The 19,877-nt window shown below is 42.3% G+C and overlaps 1 protein-coding gene across 1 annotated transcript in view; it reads right to left on the reverse strand.

Annotated features, from left to right (window-relative positions):
* Nucleotides 1-19,877, reverse strand: part of LOC140205533 (ethanolamine kinase 1-like) — a 524,152-nt gene that overhangs the window by 47,528 nt on the left and 456,747 nt on the right. The window lies entirely within an intron of this gene.

The raw sequence follows: 19,877 nt of genomic DNA on the forward strand, positions 1-19,877 counted from the left end.
CCATATCAAAGAAAGACAAAAAGTACACAAAATAATTCCCCATGTTTTGACAAAAAAAAACAAAAGGTTGCTGACACCTAGGTCCTGCTGAACAACATGGCATACTCTGTTGGTATGCTTTATCTTCAGTCTTGAGTGCGGTGCTGTGGATAGTGTCCCTGAGAGAGTCCCACCTCTGCTGAGCATCTCCTTCTGGTGGGTCTGCAAGGACAGCATCCTCCAGTGACTTGATGAACTCCACCGCTTTGTCTGGGTGTTGTGTCTCACTGGCATTGATGTGCTGCTTGCCCGGAGGCTTGGCGTAGTGCACCTTCCTTGGCTGAAGTCTGATCTTGCAGCAAACCAGAGAGTGATCCGTGTCGCTGTCAGCACTCTGACAGGAGTGAGTCATGAGCACGTTTCTCAGGTAACGGCGTCTTGTGATTATCAGGTCTAGCTGGTGCCAGTGTTTGGAGCGGGGATGTCGCCAAGACACTTTGTGCTGAGCTTTGGTCTGGAAGTAGGTGTTGGTGACACACAATTTGTGGAGCATGCAAAGCTCAAGCAGACATTTCCCATTGTCATTCATGCAGCCAATCCCATATGGCTCCAGGCAGCTTGGCCAGGAGTCGTGGTCGGCGCCCACTCTGGCGTTGAAATCGCCAAGTAGCAGCAACTGCTCCTGACTTGAGATCTCCTGTATCATAATTGAGAGCTGGTCGTAGAACTCATACTTTGCGTCTTGTGTAGAGTAGAGGGTTGGGGCATAGACGCTGACAAGGTTGACAGGCCCGTCCGATGTGTGGAGTCGAAGTGAGAAAATCCGCTCTGTCCCTTTCTCACTAGGCTCTACCATCTTCAGCAGCGAGTTCTTCACGGAAAAGCCGAAACCATGCTCTCTGGTCTCGTCTGAGCCCTTCCCCTGCCAGAAGAAGCAGATGACGTGGCACTGGCAACACATCCTGAAGAGCAACTGCAACACCTCATCGAGAGTTTCTCAAGAGCCTGCCAGGACTTCAGCTTGACCATCAGCCTGAAGAAGACCGATGTGTTGGGCCAAGGCGTTGAGCACTCCCCTGCCATTACCATCAACAACTAAGAGCTGGAGGTAGTTCACAAGTTTACATGCCTCGGCTCCACCATCATGGACAGTCTCTCCCTAGACCCCAAGATCAACAGACGGAACGGACGAGCAGCCTCAATATTTGCCAGGCTGACAAAGAGAGTCTGAGAGAACAGAAAGCTGACAACGCACATCAAAGTTGCAGCCTACAGGGCCTGTGTCCTCCTCACACTGCTTTACGGCAGCGAGACCTGGAGCCTCTACTACAGACAAGAGCGGTGTCTCAACGCCTTCCACCTTTGCAGCCTGAGACGCATCCTGGACATCAACTGGACTGACCGAATCACCAACAATGAGGTCCTGGCCTGCGCCCAGATACCCAGCCTCTTCACCCTGCTCCAACAACGCTGTCTCCGCTGGCTGGGCCACGTACACTGCATGTCGATGGGAGGATCCCGAAAGACCTGCTGTACGGGGAACTGGCCTCTGGCAAGAGAGCACAAGGGCAGCCCCACCTTCGTTTCAAAGATGTCTGCAAAAGAGACATGAAGTCACTGAATATGAGCGTCGAGAGGTGGGAGGACACTGTAGGCGATCACTCTCGCTGGAGGCTGGAACTACGCAGAGGGCTACAAAGAGGAGAAGAGAAACTGAGGCTTGCTGCTGAAGAAAAGCGCACTCGTCAGAAAAACAGCACCAAGACAACACCGGAGGACAGCACTTTCAAGTGCAGTCGCCGCAGCCGAGACCGTCAGTCCCATGTGGGCCTCTACAGCCATAACAGACACTGCTCTACCAACACAGACTGAAGCAAGACTTTCCAGGTGCAGATCCATGGTCTCGCAAGACTAACAGATGCCACACACACACACACAATATCTTCATCTAAAAATAAAATTAAGAATGCAAGAAAACCTGCTGTAAATGCCCTGCGTTTACATCATGCTTTCACCCATGAATCTTGTGCCAGAAATTGGTCTTTTCCTATCAGTTTTATTTTTTTTTAGTAGTTATTCACATTTCAGTATCTGGGCATTGCTAGCTTGGCCAGCACTAACTGGCCTGGGGTAGGAGGTGGTGAACCACTGCATCCTTCTGCTGGGGTGGTCCCACTGTAGTGTTGAGCAAGGAGTTTCAGGATTTAGACGAGTAATACATTTCTAAGTCTTAGAGGGAAACGTGCATTTCACTGCACTTATTGAATTTGCTGGTGGAGACTTGGGATTTCAGAGGAGGTGTCAGATATTGAAGGTGAGTGATTGCAATGTACTGTATTGTGAAGGTGGTATTCTCTCTGCACCAGCGACCGAGGGAATAAAAAATAAAGCTGGTTAAAATATGTCAGTAAAGTAGATTTTTTACCTGTTCTTGCAGTGAACATTGATAAAAGAAAGTTCAGCTTCTTCTTAAAAAATTCAGTGAAAAACTAACAGTGCTTGCTATTTACTGCAAAATCCAGGCCATGACCAGAAAGTGAAAGGACAGGGTAAAACTGGAATGATAAAGACCAAACCGTACTTGGTCAAACTGGAAAAAAATGGCAGAAGGCAAATTGATTTCAAAGTTTCAGAGAAATGGATATATCGTCATTGTTTGATTATTGGAGTTTTGACAGCCACAATCAGGTTGGTTAGAACATTTTTTTATTGGATAATGAAACTTTTCTAACTCAAACTGTTTTGTCAGGAATCCATCTACGATTATAGCACTCAGACCTCTTTCATAAATTAACCAAAAATAGTTTTATTTTCTTAATCCTGATCTGGAGATGCAAAATGCTCAGAAGAAAAATAAATATATTTAATCTAAAGTAAATGCAAAGCAAAATACAAAGCAAAGTTTTCTGAGATCACTAAAATAAGTAAAACCAAGGTAGAACATACAGGGTTAATGGTAAGGCACTGAGGAGTGCAATGGAACAGAGGGATCTGGGAATACAGACACAAAATTCCCTAAAAGTGGCGTCACAGGTAGACAGGGTCGTAAAGACAGCTTTTGGTACATTGGCCTTTATTAATCAAAGTATTGAGTATAAGAGCTGGAATGTTACGATGAAGTTGTATAAGGCATTGGTGAGGCTGAATCTGGAGTATTGTGTTCAGTTTTGGTCACCAAATTACAGGAAGGATATAAATAAGGTTGAAAGAGTGCAGAAAAGGTTTACAAGGATTTTGCTGGGACTTGAGAAACTCAGTTACAGAGAAAGGTTGAATAGATTGGGATTTTATTCCCTGGAGCGTAGAAGAATGAGGGGAGATTTGATAGAGGTATATAAAATTATGATGGGTACAGATAGAGTGAATGCAAGCAGGCTTTTTCCACTGAGGCCAGGGGAGAAAAATACCAGAGGACATGGGTTTAGGGTGAGGGGGGAAAAGTTTAAAGGGAACATTAGGGGGGGCTTCTTCACACAGAGAGTGGTGGGAGTATGGAATGAGCTGCCAGACGAGGTGGTAAATGCAGGTTCTTTTTTAACATTTAAGAATAAATTGGCCAGATACATGGATGGGAGGTGTATGGAGGGATATGGCCCGTGTGCAGGTCAGTGGGACTAGGCAGAAAATTGTTCGGCACAGCCAAGAGGGGCCAAAAGGCCTGTTTCTGTGCTGTAGTTTCTCTATGGTTTTCTATGGTTTCTAAGTCATGGTGTTTCACAGGAACATTATCAAATAAACTAACACCTATGTGTAACATAACGATGCATTAGAATAAACATGCAAGAGCTTGATGAAACAATTAAGTTATAATTTTCACTTTATCTTTATCTCTGGGGTTGTGAGGAACATTAAGGGAAAACTTCAGAAATGCTGAAATATTGGGCTTTGGCAAGAAGGGATGAAGGTTGTAGATAGATCATGTTTGTTATTTGTTTTCCTTTCTTTCTTATTGCAGAGTTAGAGCAGTGGGTATGCCATGCAGGATAGTGAATCCTCTTGCTCCTCTTGCAGGATGTGGAAAGGCAGGGAGACCTCCAGTGTCCCTGACATCTACACTGCAAGAAGTGCATCCATCTAAATCTTCTTCAGAACGAATCTCCTTTCAGGCTGTTTTAAGGACAGAGCTGGAACTGGATGAACTCCAGATGGCTTTGGAGGCTGAGGTGTTGAATGACAGTACTTACAGGGAGGTAGTTACCCCCAAGTTCCAGGACACAGGTAACTTCAGAGGCAGATAGGCAGCCAATGCAGACACCCCTGTGGCTGGTCCTCATATACCACTTTGGGTACTGATGGGGGGGAGCGGGGGTGACCAAACAGAGGAAAGCTGCAGTGGTCAGGTCTCTGGCACCGACTTGGTGGTTTAGGAGGGAAGGGGAAGAAAAGGCAGTCTGTTGTTCTAGGCGATTCATTGGTTAGGGGAATGGATTAAGAGTATCTCTGGATGAGAATCAGATTCCCAGCTGGTATATTGCCTCCCAAGTGCCAGGATCAGGGTCATCGGATGGAGTCCAAGGCATCCTGAAGTGGGAGGGTGAGCAGCCAGAGATTGTGGTTTACACCAGTATGATTGACATGGGTAAGAAGGGTAATGAGGCCCTGCAAAGTGATTTCAGGGAGGTCGGTGTTAAGTTAGGTCATCCCGGGCTGTGATCTCAGGATTGCTACCCATGCCACACGCTAGTGAGACCGGAAATAGGAAGACCATTCAATTTAGACTGTGGCTAAGGATATGGTGCAGGAGGGAGGGCTTCAGATTTTTGTATCTTTGGTCTCCGTTCTGGTGAAGGTGGAATCTATACTGGAGGGATGGTTTGTAGCATTGAAATATCACTGGGAAGTATCACTGAAATATCATTATGGGAAGTTTGCTAGTGCTGCATGGAGAGGTTTAAACTGGAGTTGTTTGGTGGGGGGGGGGAAGTAGGGCTAAAATGCCAGAGCAGAGGTTGTCAGAATCAGAATCAGAAACAAGATTAATACCACTGGCATATGAGAAGTATTCGCCCCCTCTGGAAGTTTTCATATTTTATTGTTTTACAACATTGAATCTCGGTGTATTTGATCAACGTAAAAAGACTCTTTTGTGTTAAAGTGAAAACATGTCTCTACAAACACAAAATAATTGATTGCTTAAGTATTCTCCCCCTTCAAGTCAGTATTTAGTAGATGCACATTCGGCAATAATTACAGCCTTAAGTCTGTGTGGATAGGTCTCTATCAGCTTTGCACATCTGGACACTGCAATTTTCCCCCATTCTTCTTCACAAAACTGCTAAGGCTCTGTCAGATTCCATGGGGGTTGTGAGTGAACAGCCCTTTTCAAGTCCAGCCACAAATTCTCAATTGAATTGAGGTCTGGACTCTGACTTGACCACTTCAAGACATTAACTTTGTTGTTTTTAAGTCACTCCTGTGTAGCTTTGGCTTTATGCTTGGGGTCATTGTCTTGCTGGAAAACAAATCTTCTCCCAAGTCGCAGTTCTCTTGCAGACTACATCAGGCTTTCTTCCAGGATTTCCCTGTACTTTGTTTCATTCATTTTGCCTTCTATCTTTACAAGTCTTCTAGGCCCTGCTGTAGTAAAGCATCCCCACAGCAACCACCACATTGCTTCACAGTAGGAATGGTGTGCTTTTGATGATGTGTGGTGTTTGGATTACACCAAACATAGCATTGAGTCTGATGGCCAAAACGCTTAATTTTGGTTTCATCAGACCATAGAACTTTCTTCCAGCTGACTTCAGAATCTCACACATGCTTTCTGGCAGACTTCAGCCAAGATCTCATGTGAGTTTTTTGCAACAGTGGCTTTCTCTTTGCCACTCTCCCAGAAAGCTGCAACTGGTGAAGTACCCGGGCAACAGTTGTATCCACCGTCTCTCCCATCTCAACCACTGAAGCTGGTAATTCCTCTAGAGTTGTCATAGGTCTCTTGGTGGCCTCCCTCACTAGTCCGTTTAGAGCAGTGTCACTCAGTTTTTGAGGATAGCCATTTTTAGGCAGATTTACAGCTGTGCAATACTCTTTCCATTTCTTGATAATTGACTTAACTATACTCCAAGGAATATTCAGTGACTTGGAAATTTTCTTGTATCCATCTCTTGACTTGTGCTTTTCAATAAACTTTTAGCAGAGTTGCTTGGAGTGTTCTTTTGTCTTCATGGTGTATTTTTTGTGTTACCAGGTTCAAATATGGCCGAAGTTCGGAGTGAGAGACACTGAAGCAAGTCGATAACTTACAAAACTTTAATGCGAACAGTGTTAAAGGGAACATAAACAATAAATGCTAGGCCAAATAGGGCCATTAACTAAAGCTCTCAAATGGAAAATGAAGCCTACGCTGCGCCTGAAAAGAAAATCTAAACATTAAACGAACACCGCTAGTCTTCAGAGTCAGTTGACTCGGAAGTCCAAATTCTCAGGGAAGGCCGAAAGCAAACAGGCAGTGAAGCGTTGCTGTGCGCTGTCCAAGTCTTGACAAGCACAACGATGACAAATATGAAGTTAAATGCTATCACTATTAAATAATAATTAGCTGACACATGCAAATTCACAAGCACAATTGACATATCTACTGCACCGCCGAATCTGTGGTTGTGACAAATACAAGTGTATTTTTGCTGCAATCAATTAAAACACCTTGACAGCACACAGGTTTCCAAAAACAGCTCTCCATTTAACTAATTATGTGACTCCTAAAACCAATTGGCTGCACTCGTGATGATTTGGTGTGTCATATTAAATGGGGGGATGAATACTTATACAATCAATTTTTTTGTGTTTTATATTTGTAATTAATTTAGATCACTTTGTAGAGTGGTTGTAGACAGGTCATATTCTGCATGGAGGTCAGTGACCAGTGCTGTGCCTCAGGGATCTGTTCTGGGACCCTTACTGTTCGTGATTTTTATAAATGACCTGGATGAGGAAGTGGAGCGTTGGGTTAGTAAGTTTGCGGATGACACAAAGGTTGGAGGTGTTGTGGATAGTGTGGGGGGCTGTCAGAGGTTACAGCGGGACAGTGATAGGATGTAAAACTTGGCTGAGAAGTGGCAGATGGAGATCAACCCGAATAAGTGTGAAGTGGTTCATCTTGGCAGGTCAAATATGATGGCAGAATATAGTATTAATGGTAAGACTCTTGGCAGTGTGGAGGATCATAGGAATCTTGGGGTCTGAGTCCATAGGACACTTAAAATTACTGCGCAGTTTGACTCTGTGGTTAAGAAAGCATATGATGCATTGGCCTTCATCAACCATGGGATTGAATTTAAGAGCCGAGAGGTAATGTTACAGCTGTGTAGGACCCTCAGTAAACCCCACTTGAAGTACTGTGCTCCGTTCTGGTCACTTCACTATAGGAAGGATGTGCAAATTGTAGAAATTATGCAGAGGGGATTTACAAGGATGTTGCCTGGATTGGGGTGCATGCCTTTTGGGAATAGGGTGAGTGAGCTTGGCCTTTTCTCCTTGGAGCGATGGAGGATGAGAGGTGACCTGATAGAGGTGTATAAGATGATGAGAGGCATTGATTGTGTGGATAGTCAGAGGCTTTTTCCCAGGGCTAAAATGGTTGCCACAAGATGACACAGGTTTAAGGTGCTGAGGAGTAGGTACAGAGGAGATGTCAGGGGTAAGTTTTTTACTCAGAGAGTGGTGAGTGCGTGGAATGGGCTGCCGGCAACGATGGTGGATGTGGATATGGTGGGGTCTTTTAAGAGACTTTTGGATAGGTACATGGAGCTTAAAAAAATAGAGGGCTATAGGTAAGCCTAGTAATTTCTAAGGTAGGGACATGTTTGGCACAACTTTGTGGGCCGAAGGGCCTGCATTGTACTGTACATTTTCTATGTTTCTATTTGTTATCACTTTGACACAAAAGAGTCTTTTTCTGTTGATCAGTATTAAAACAGTTAAATTAAATCCATTATGATTCATTGCTGTAAAATAATAAAACATGAAGACTTCTAAGGTGGGTGAATACTTTTTATAGACACACTATATAAAATTAAATTAAGTAAGCAGTGGAAATCAAGAGGAAAAAATTAGTGAGGTAGTGCTCATAGATTCATTGTCCATTAGGAAATTTGATGCCAGAGGGGAAGAAGTTGTGCTGAAACATTGAGTGTGTGTCTTCAAGGTCCTGTACCTCCTACTTGATGAGAAGCAGGCATATCCTGGATGATGGAGGTCCTTAATGATGGATGCTGCCTTCTTAAGGCATCGTCTTTTGAGGGTGCCTGCAATGCTGTGGAGGCTAGTGCCAGTGATGGAGCTAGCTGGTTTTACAACTACCTGCAACTTTTACCGATACTGTGCAGTGGCCCCTCCATACTACATGTGATGCAACCAGTCAGAATGATCTCTATGATACATCTGTATGAATCTGCTAGTGTCTTTGGTGACATACTAAGTCTCCTCAGGCTCCTAATGATATCCAGCCGTTGTCGTGCCTTCTTTGTAATTACATCAGTATGTTGGGCCCGGGATAAGTCTTCAGAGATGTTGACGTGCAGCAACTTGAAACTGCTTACTCTTTCCACTTCTGATCCCTCAGTGAGGGCCGGAGTGTGTTCCCTCATCTTCGTCTTCCCAAAGTCCACAATCAATTCCTTGGTCTTACTGATGTTGACCATAAGACCATAAGACCATAAGACAAAGGAGCAGAAGTAGGCCATTCGGCCCATCGAGTCTGCTCCGCCATTTTATCATGAGCTGATCCATTTTATCCTATTTAGTTCCACTGCCCCGCCTTCTCACCATAACCTTTGATGCCCTGGCTACTCAGATACCTATCAATCTCTGCCTTAAAGACACCCAATGACTTGGCCTCCACTGCTGCCCGTGGCAACAAATTCCATAGATTCACCACCCTCTGACTAAAAATTTTTTTTCGCATTTCTGTTCTGAAAGGGCGCCCTTCAATCCTGAAGTCATGCTCTCTCGTACTAGACTCCCCCATCATGGGAAACAACTTTGCCACATCCACTCTGTCCATGCCTTTTAACATTCGAAATGTTTCTATGAGGTCTCCCCTCATTCTTCTAAACTCCAAGGAATACAGTCCAAGAGCGGACAAACATTCCTCATATGTTAACCCTCTCATTCCTGGAATCATTCTAGTGAATCTTCTCTGTACCCTCTCCAATGTCAGCACATCCTTTCTTAAATAAGGAGACCAAAACTGCCCACAGTACTCCAAGTGAGGTCTCACCAGCGCCTTATAGAGCCTCAACATCACATCCCTGCTCCTATACTCTATTCCTCTAGAAATGAATGCCAACATTGCATTCGCCTTCTTCACTACTGACTCAACTTTAAGGGAATCCTGTACGAGGACTCCCAAGTCCCGTTGTATCTCAGAACTTTGAATTCTTTCCCCATTTAAATAATAGTCTGCCCGTTTATTTTTTCTGCCAAAGTGCATAACCAAACCCTTTCCAACATTGTACTTCATTTGCCACTTCTCTGCCCATTCTTCCAATCTATCCAAGTGTCTCTGCAGACTCTCTGATTCCTCAGCACTACCGGCCCCTTCACCTATCTTCGTATCGTCTGCAAACTTAGCCACAAAGCCCTCTATTCCATAATCCAAATCGCTGATGTACAACGTAAAAAGAAGCGGCCCCAACACTGATCCCTGTGGAGCACCACTGGTAACCGGCAGCCAACCAGAATAGGATCCCTTTATTTCCACTCTCTGTTTCCTGCCAATCAGCCAACGCTCTATCCACGTATGTAACTTTCCTGTAATTCCATGGGCTCTTATCTTGTTAAGCAGCCTCATGTGTGGCACCTTGTCAAAGGCCTTCTGAAAATCCAAATATACAACATCCACTGCATCTCCCCTGTCTAGCCTACTGGTAATTTCCTCAAAAAATTGTAATAGGTTTGTCAGGCAGGATTTTCCTTTAAGGAATCCATGCTGAGTTCTGCCTATCTTGTCATATGCCTCCAGGTACTCTGTAACCTCATCCTTGACAATCAACTCCAACAACTTCCCAACCACCGACGTCAAGCTAACAGGTCTATAATTTCCTTTTTGCTTCCTTGCCCCCTTCTTAAATAGCAGAGTGACATTTGCAATCTTCCAGTCCTCCGGAACCATGCCAGAATCTATCGACTTTTGAAAGATCATTGCTAATGCCTCCGCAGTCTCCACAGCTACTTCCTTCAGAACACGAGGGTGCATTCCATCTGGTCCAGGAGATTTATCTACCGTTAGACTATTCAGCTTCCTGAGTACTTTCTCTGTTGTAATTGTGACTGCGCACACTTCTCTTCCCTGCCACCCTTGAGTGTCCGGTATCCTGCTGTCTTCCTCAGTGAAGACTGATGCAAAATACTTGTTCAGTTCCTCTACCATCTCCTCATCTCCCATTACAATTTCTCCAGTATCATTTTCTATCGGTCCTATATCTACTCTCACCTGTCTTTTACTCTTTATATACTTGAAAAAGCTTTTAGTATCCTCTTCGATATTATTTGCTAGTTTCCTTTCATAGTTAATCTTTTCTCTCTTAATGACCTTCTTGGTTTCCTTTTGTAAGGTTTTAAAGACTTCCCAATCCTCTGTCTTCCCACTAATTTTTGCTTCCTTGTATGCCCTCTCCTTAGCTTTAACTTTGGCTTTGACTTCTCTTGTCAACCACGGTTGCATCCTTTTTCCACTCGAAAATTTCTCCTTTTTTGGAATATACCTGTCTTGCACATTCCTCATTTCTTGCATAAACTCCAGCCACTGCTGCTCTGCCGTCTTTCCCGCCGGTGTCTCTTTCCAGTCAACTTTGGCCAGTTCCTCTCTCATGCCACTGTAGTTTCCTTTACTCCACTGAAACACCGACACATCCAATTTCGGCTTCTCTTTTTCTAATTTCACAGTGAACTCAATCATATTATGATCACTGTCTCCTAAGGGTTCCTTCACCTCAATCTCTCCAATCACCTCCGGTTCATTACACAATACCCAATCCAATACAGCCGATCCCCTAGTGGGCTCAACAACAAGCTGTTCTAAAAAGCCATCTCGCAGACATTCTGCAAATTCTCTCTCTTGAGATCCAGTGCCGACCTGATTTTTCCAATCTACTCGCATGTTAAAATTCCCGACAATTATCATAACACTGCCCTTCTGACAAGCCTTTTCTATTTCCAGATGTAATTTGTAGTCCGCATCCCTGCAGCTGTTTGGAGGCCTATAAATAACTGCCATCAGGGTCCTTTTACCCCTGCTATTCCTTAGCTCAACCCATAAAGATTCTGCACCTTCCGATCCTATATCACCTCTTTCTAATGATTTAATATCATTTCTTACCAATAAAGCCACGCCTCCCCCTCGGCCTACCTTCCTATCCTTCCGATACACCGTGTTGAGTGCAACACCACTCAATCAGCTGATCTATCTCACTCTTGTACACCTCCTCATCATCATCTGAAATTCTGCCAGTAATAGTTGTGTCATCGTTAAATTTACAGATGGTGTTTGATCTGTGCCCAGCAACACATTTGTAGGCATACAGAGAGTAAAGCAGTGGCTATGCGTGTATCCTCGAGGTGCGTCAGTGTTGATTGTCAGTAAGGAGGAGATGTTATTTTATATCTGCACAGACAGTGAGGAAGTCAAGGATCCAGCTGAAAAGGGAGGTACAGAGGCTCAGGTTTCAGAGCTTGCTGATTAGAACAGTGTTTGTGTTCAACACTGAGTTGTAATCAATAATCAGCAATCTGATGTACGTATTACTATTGAACAGGTGCTCCAAGGCCGAGTGGAGAGCTAGTGAGATTGCATGTGCTGTAGACCTATTGTGGTGATAGGCAAACTACAGTGGGTCCAGCTCCTTGCTTAGGCAGGAGTTGATTCTAGCCATGACAAACTTCTCAAATCATATTATCACGGTAGTTGTGAGTGCCAAGGATGATAAGTCGTTGAGGTAGCTCACACTGTTCTTCTTGGACACTGATATGATTGTCTCCCTTTGAAGCAGGTGGGAACCTCCAAATGCAACACTGAGAGCTTGAAATTTTTCTGGAACACTCCAGAGCATAGGTTTTCAGAGTGGGAAAAAATGTTGCTAAGCCTACGTACAAAGTCAGGAATTGAAAGGCTGAGGTTGGTGGGACTATTGTTCTGAGTTGTGCACATTTCAATGCAAGGAGTATTGTTGGAGAGGCAGGTGAGTTAGGACATAGATCAGCATGTGGAATTATGACATTGTAGCCATACTGAGAATTGGTTTGCAGGAAGGGCAGGACTAGCAACTTGATGTTCCAGCGTCCTATTGTTTTAGAAGTGATAGATTGAGAGGGATTAAAGAGGGAGGGGAGGCTTTACTAGTCAAAGAAAATGTCACTGCAGTGCTCAGACAGAACAGACTGAAGAGCACAGCTTCTGATGCTATACGGGTGGAACTGAGGAGTAAGAAAGGGATGACCTCGTTAATGCGATTATATTATAGAACACCCAATCATGCACAGCTTTTAGGGAAGCAAGTTTGTAGAGCAATCACAGACTGCTAAAAGAAACATAAGGTTGTGATAACAGGTGATTTTAACCTCCACATATCGACTGGGATTCTAAACCGTAAAAGGTTCGGGTGAGATAGAATTTGTCAAATGTGTTCAGGAAAGTTTCCTTAATCAATTCCCAGAGGTCCAAGCTATAGAGAGTGCAATACTAGATCTCCTATTAGGGAATGAGATGGGGCAGTTGGCAGAAGTTTGTGTTGGGGAATACTTTGCATTTAGTCATCATAATTCCATTAGTTTCAAGGTAATAGTGGAGAAGAAGTCTGGTCCTTGGGTTGAGATTCTAAATTGGAGAAAGGCCAATTTTGATGGTATCAGAAAAGATCTGGCACGTGTAGATTGAGATAGGTTGTTTTCTGGCAAATATGACTTGGTAAGTGGAAGGCCTTCAACAGTGAAAGTTTGCAAATTTTGCAAGGGTAAAAGTCAAGGATAACAGGTTTAGGGAATCTTGGTTTTCAAGATACATTGAGGCCCTGTTTAAGAAAAAGAAGGAGGTGCATAGCAGGAAGGAGCAAATGTGGTACTTGAGGAGTGTAAGAAATGCAAGAGAGCAGATTAGAAGGAAATCAAGACGGCTAAAAGAAGGCATGAGGTTGCTCTAGCAGACAAGCTAAAGGAGAATACCATCGGCTTTTACAGATATATTATGAGCAAAAGGATAGTAAGGGACAAAATTGGTCCACCGGAAGATCAGAATTGTTACCTATGTGTGGAGCTCAAAGAGATGGGGGAAATCTTAAGTGGTTTTTTGCACCTGTATTTACTCAGGATATGGGCACATTGTCTTTGCAAGTGAGACAAGCAGCATTGAGGTCATGGACTGTAAACAAATTATAGAGGAGGAGGTGTTTGCTGTCCTGAGGCACGTCAGGGTGGATAAATCCCCAGGGCCTGACTGGGTGTTTCCTTGGACCCTGTGGGTGGCCACTGCAGAAATTACAGGGGCCCTAACAGAGATATTTAAAACATCCTTAGCCATGGAAGAGGTGCTGGAGCATTGGAGTTTAAGAAAGGCTTTAAGAATAAGCCAGGAAATTTTCGGCTGGTGAACCTGACATCCATAAGGGTAAGTCATTGGAAGGTATTCTAAGGGACTACATATATGAGTATTTAAATAGACAGGCACTGGTTAGGGATAGTCAGCATGGCTTTGTGCATGGAAGATCATGTCTAACCAGCTTTTCAAGGAAGTTATCAGAAAAGTTGAAGAAGGCAAGGCAGTGGATGTTGTCTACATGGATTTTAGCAAGGACTTTGACAAACCCACATGGGAGGCTGGTCAAGAAGGTTCAGTCACCTGACATTCAAGACAAGGTCGTAAATTTGGTTAGATTTTGGCTTTGAAGGAGAAGCCCGAGGGTGGTAGTAGATGGTTGCTTCTCAGACTGGAGGCCTGTGACAAGTGGAGTGCTGCAGGGATCAGTGCTGCTTCATTATTGTTTGATCTAGATGATTATGTGGTAAAATGGATCAGCAGATCTGCCGATGGCACCAAAATTGGCGAGTGGTGGATAGCGAGGTAGACTATCAAAGCTTGTAGTGGAATTGGGACCAGCTGAAAAAATGGGCTGAAAAATGGCAGGTAGATCTAAATAGAGACACATATGAGATGTTGCACTTTGGGAGGACAAACCAGGGTATATCTTACATGGCGAGTATTAGGGCACTGAGGAGTGCAATATAAAGTGGTGTCACATATAGAGAGGGTCATAAAAATTCTTTTGGCACATTGGCCTTCATAGATCAAATTATTGAGTACAGGAATAAGATGTTATGTTGAAGTTGTAAAAGATGTTGGTGAGGCCTAATTTGGCGTATTGTGTGCAGCTTTCATCAGCTATCTACAGGAAAGATGTTAATAAGATTGAAAGAGTGCAGATAAAATTTACAAGGATTTTGCCAGGACTTGAGGACCTGAGATATAGGGAAAGGTTGAATAGGTCATGACTTTATTTCCATGAGCATAGGAGAATGAGGGGAGAGCTGATAGAGGTATACAAAATGATGAGGGGTATAGATATGGTAAATACAAGCAGGCTTTTGCCACTGATATTGGAGGAGACTAGAACCAGAGGTCATGGGTTAAGTGTGAAATGTGAAATGCTTAAGGGGAACATGGGGGGAGGCACAGGGCTCCTTCACTCAGATGGTGTAGAAAGAGCTGCCACAGAAGTGGTGAATGCTGATTCGATTTCAGCATTTAAGAAAATTTGGGTAGGTATAGAAGACTGCGGTCCGGGTGTAGATGAGTGTATCTATGCAGGTTAACAGTTCAGCACAGATTAGATGGGTTGAAGGACCTTTTGCTGTGCTGTAGTATTTTTAGACTTTTTGACTCTAAGTGCTTCATTTAGCAATAACTTTGATGCTTTTGCTGGAGATGCAATAACACATTTTTTCTCAAAACATATTGAGAATTTCTTAAAGAACAGATAAGTCTAATCATAGCAATGGTCTTTAGTCAATCAGACAACCTGTTTTATTAATCAGTATATGCTGAGCTAAACAATCTGATACAATTGTGCCAAGAGTAGTTAAATTCCATGCTGTCATTTTACTGATCACCTTTCAGTCCCTTCTGTCAGGTAGTGGTGGAGTGTGAACTGTGGACAGGATTGAATTTATCTGCTACACAGTATAACCTGTTGAAACCTTGATTCATTATGAAAGAAAATATATATTGGCATTCTGATCTGGAAGTGTATCCAAACAGACTCGCTTCAGGAGCAGATATAAAGGAATTTAGAAGGAAATACTGTTGGTTTTTACACTGGAAGTATTCAGCTAGCAACATGCCACAAAAATACTTGGGTTCTTGTATCAAGGCAACAAGTTAGTAAAATAAAATGCTCACCACCATGCGCCCCGTAATGGTGAAGCTGTATTATATTTCAGTTTGCATCTGAATTTAATCACATGTTACTACTTACTGAATACAACTGCAACCAAAGTAATATTAGACTGCAAAGAAATTACAACACTCCTCGGTACTTTAAGTCATATGCTTGGTTTAAAAAGAATGTCTTGAGAAAGAATATTAGGAATGTTCCAGGGATATCATCCAAATAGCTTTGTTTGGTCAGCTTCATGAGAGTGAGGAAATGTCAGCACAGTGATCAGAAATCGCTTGGACTTCCACAGATGGTATAACATATTAAAAAAATGGGTAGTCTTCAAAATGCTTGGCGAAGTTTTTCATTTTCTTAGTATGACGGCCAATCGTAACTCCCTCTATCCAACAGAAACTGGACAGGAATGCAATTTAACTCACAATGATTGCCCCACATCCTGTTTACCTGCTAAATTCCCTCCTTTGTTTTCATAAGCACTGAAGCCTTACCTTTCCTACCTCAGGTTCTCATCATCGCTCACTTCCATACTTATCTCACACAAAAATTAGTCTGCATGGAGACGCAAGGGACTGCAGATGCCAAAAAAACTAACTACTGGAGGAACTCAGTGTGTTGAGCAGTATCTGTGGAGATGAAGATACAGACTGTGCATCAGGACACACAGTTAAAGTTACAGGTCGAAGATGCTTCATCAGACCCAAAGAGCATTTGTGGAAAAAGAAACAGAATTAACATTTTACATGGAGGACCTTCCTCAAGGGTCAGGGATTTTTCTGATAATTTCTCGTCTAGTTTCTATCTTGGACTGAGCACCAAGATCAGTTTGGCCAAGTTATAAACTAAGATGATGACTACCGTGTTTTGACAACTGTCAAAACATTCTTCTTGCTTGTTCAGTTCCTGGCCCGTGGTAGGATTATAATCAGAGGTTATACATGTAGAAAGCCTTACTGATCAGGTTGGAACTGGTTTCTTGGACCAAGCTGTTGACTTTCACATTTTGTAACTGACAGTTAATGTATGGCAGTACACAATCAGATTTATGAATGAAAACATTTTGCACTTATCTAATGCATCATGAGCAGACAGACTGTAATTTGATTTCCTCCACCTAAGTGCATACACAAGGGAGAGCAAAATGGGGCTTGGCCCTTCCCATTCAGAAAAAAAAATGCTTAATGGGCATAAATGTGTCTGTGGTCCTCCAAATGCAAAGATTCTTAAATTTCTGCACATAGTTGTCACTTTTAGATTTATTTTCCTGTTGATGCGTCATACTAGTTATAGGTCAACTGCAACCTGTCCAAAATCAGCAGCTGTAAATCTGCTGAATTGTATAAACACGCATCAGCAGAGAAAGGAACAAACTTATACAATTTAGGTTGACCATCTTATGTCAGAACAATGAAAGGCCATTTATTGAAAACACGGGTTCTGTTCAGCATTATGTTCTGCTTTCCCACTGCTGCTGTACCTGATGAGTAATATTAGTTTCCTATGCAATGTGTTGAGATCTTTAAAACATAGGCAATAACTGGACCAATCACATTTCCAATGGAATGCTGCATCACCTAAACGTTTTTACTACTTTAAAAAAATTAGCGATGTCTGAATAGTTTTTAAGAATAAGAGCATGACACAGATTTTTTTCAGATTTTCCTCCTTTGGAAAGAAAGGAGATTTGGCTGAGAAAAGCTTATAAACAGTTTAAGCTAAAAATGAGCCTATGGCTGTTTACTAACACAGTTGGAGTGCAATTGAGTCAGTATGACCAAAGCAGGAGGCATGAGTATCAGTAGGACATGGGCAATTTTCTTGCAGTGACCTGCTGGTGCTGATCATGCCTCCACAGGCTGTTTGCTCCATCAAAGAAACAAATTCAGGGGATTGGATAAGCCCTGGGTGGAGACAATTCCATTTCTTTCTCCTTTTGGCTCCACACCAAGGTGCTTTTGAAAATAATTCTCAAAAGCTAGTCTGAAGATCAGTTCGTGAAAAATCCAACAATTGCAATGAATGACTTCCCATGTGTAAATTCCATCATAATCTGGGTGTCTTCATCAGTACTTAGCTTTTATGTTATTCTGGATTTTCAAGAACTGAAAAAGAATTTAATACCACTTCCATCTTTCCCTTTTTTTGCAGTATATCATAATTAGAAATCAATTCTATTAAGCATTACAAATATTATTAAGTAATGCATTTTTAAGAAAGTTATCTTTACATTGAAACATTGTTCCAAAGTTTATAGTAATTTTAACACATTCCAAGCAGCAAATGCAATAAATACATTCAATCAATGACTCAAATAAAAGCACAGAATATTGTTTAGGGTGGGACCCTTTATTGAAACTCGCACACTCAAAATCTTAAGTTCAATTCCTTCTTTTCAAAAACTGATCAACAGCAACATTTTCTGTTTTAAATTTTAAAATTTACAGTTAACCGTTACAATTTGCTTTTCACTGTTATATGTTTTTTGTGCAAAGAGTCAAATACGACTTTGTTTTTGTATCACAGTTAAGCTGCACTGGCTCGTCCACGACCAAGTGTTGTTCTGTTTTACATGGGCTTGCCTGTTATTCGAGTAAAATAGGAAATAGGTCATCTCTTAATGGTGCGACAAAGAACATTCCTGTATGCTGAGTTCTGGAAAGCTTTGCATGTACTGCAGTCGTATTTGACTGGAGACCCCAGATTTGCATCAACGTCCAAGCTGAATACTGGATTTGGAAGCAAACTTTCAAACAAAATTACAAATGACGACATCCTTACGACTACTGAATTTTCAAACATGCAAAAATCTTGCATTTTTTCTGCCCCAAGCAATCTAACTACAAACTAAAATTCTACATATTTTGCATATTGCAAATTACAGATATGTAGTATGAAAAATTTGTACTGTGAGAATCTAAATAAAGAAAGGAACACTGAATCATTTTCGCACAATACAACTTGCAACCAGAGTAAGTGAGGGTTAATTTGAACAAAGTATAAATCCTCCCACACACAGTATGCTCCAAATTTATTCAAAATGCAGCAAGCGTTTAGAACTTCTTTATTCTTACTCATTTTTAAAATGCGAACTCCAAAGGCACAGTGTGAATGTGAAGGCACACACTTAGTGATTCAGGTACAACTTCCCCTCTGCATCCGATTTCTAAATGGACATTGAACCCATGAACTTACCTCACTAATTTTTTTATTTCTATTTTTTTCCACTACTTATTTTAACTTAACTGTTTAATAGACGTATATATATATATATATATATATATATTTACTGCGATTAAGTTTTTTTCCCTCTCTTTTTTTAATTATGTATTTCATTGTACTGCTGCTGCAAAGTTAACAAATTTCACAATCTATGCTGATGATATTAAACCTGATTCTGATTCTGATAATTTTTAATTTTGCTATTAATGTCATTCAGTGTATTTTCTGGGCAGTTGAAGATATGAACTGTTGGTCAAGCTACCAATAATGAAGTGAATGGACAAGACTTATTTCTAATCAGTGGAGCAGTTGTTGGTGAAGGAGACACTGCCGCCGCAGCACATGTGACCATCCCATTTACCATTGCTGATGGTGCAGAATTTAGAGAATATTGCAGAAGCACAAATATCTTGTAGACAGACGTGTCACCTGTAGCTATCTAAGGAATAACAGTGGCACATGTGTGAACTTCCCTGAGGATAAGATCATGCACCATTTTTACTCTATAGGAAGACTCTGATGGGCTTGCAAATAAGAAAGCTGATGGAGATGCATGGTGTGTCAGTCAAACTGTCTGTAAACCTGTGAGAGAGTTCAAGAAGCATTCTCAGAGGGCTTGGTACAAATGTTGGAGGCCACTCTAGTTGATAGAGATGTACTGGGCTGTTCTGCATCAGCTATGATTGGGGGAGGGGGGGATAGGTATGGAGGTGCAACAGCGATGACATGGGCTTCAACTGCTTTTGCTGCCTGGGTGGAGGCCACTCATTATAGTGCTGTGGTCACTGAGTCAGATGACATTCACACTATGCTTGCTGCTAATAGTCACATGCAATTCCAGCCAAGAGCAGACTGCCATCATGTGGTACTGGCTTTTAGCTTTGGAAGGGAACTTGAGGCATATGATTGGTCCTCCAGCACACTGGAAGGCCATTGGTCACTCAGGCTAGGGAAGAATATATAGTCTCCTTTTTCCGTCTTTTTCCAGACAATTCCCTTGCAGTTAGCACTCTACTACCTAGCATAGCTTGAGACAGATCAGGTCAGGAAAGCAGAGCCAGGAGTTAGTCTCAGACCTGCCATTAGCTTGATTGCAGCCCCTGGGACTATTAGAGTGACTTTTAGATTTAGCACATTTATATTTAGCAAATTACTTTGACTACCAGTCTTCACATCTGAATATGTATTCTGGATTTAATTTGGAGTCTGGCTCTCAACAATGGGTTCCTAAAACCCATGAATCCCAGACCACACAATGCTGATTAAAATTCATTTGGATGTCTGTGGTGTGGATGCGAA

This window comes from Mobula birostris, chromosome 11 (assembly GCF_030028105.1).
Source record: "Mobula birostris isolate sMobBir1 chromosome 11, sMobBir1.hap1, whole genome shotgun sequence".
NCBI classification, from domain to species: Eukaryota; Metazoa; Chordata; class Chondrichthyes; order Myliobatiformes; family Myliobatidae; genus Mobula; species Mobula birostris.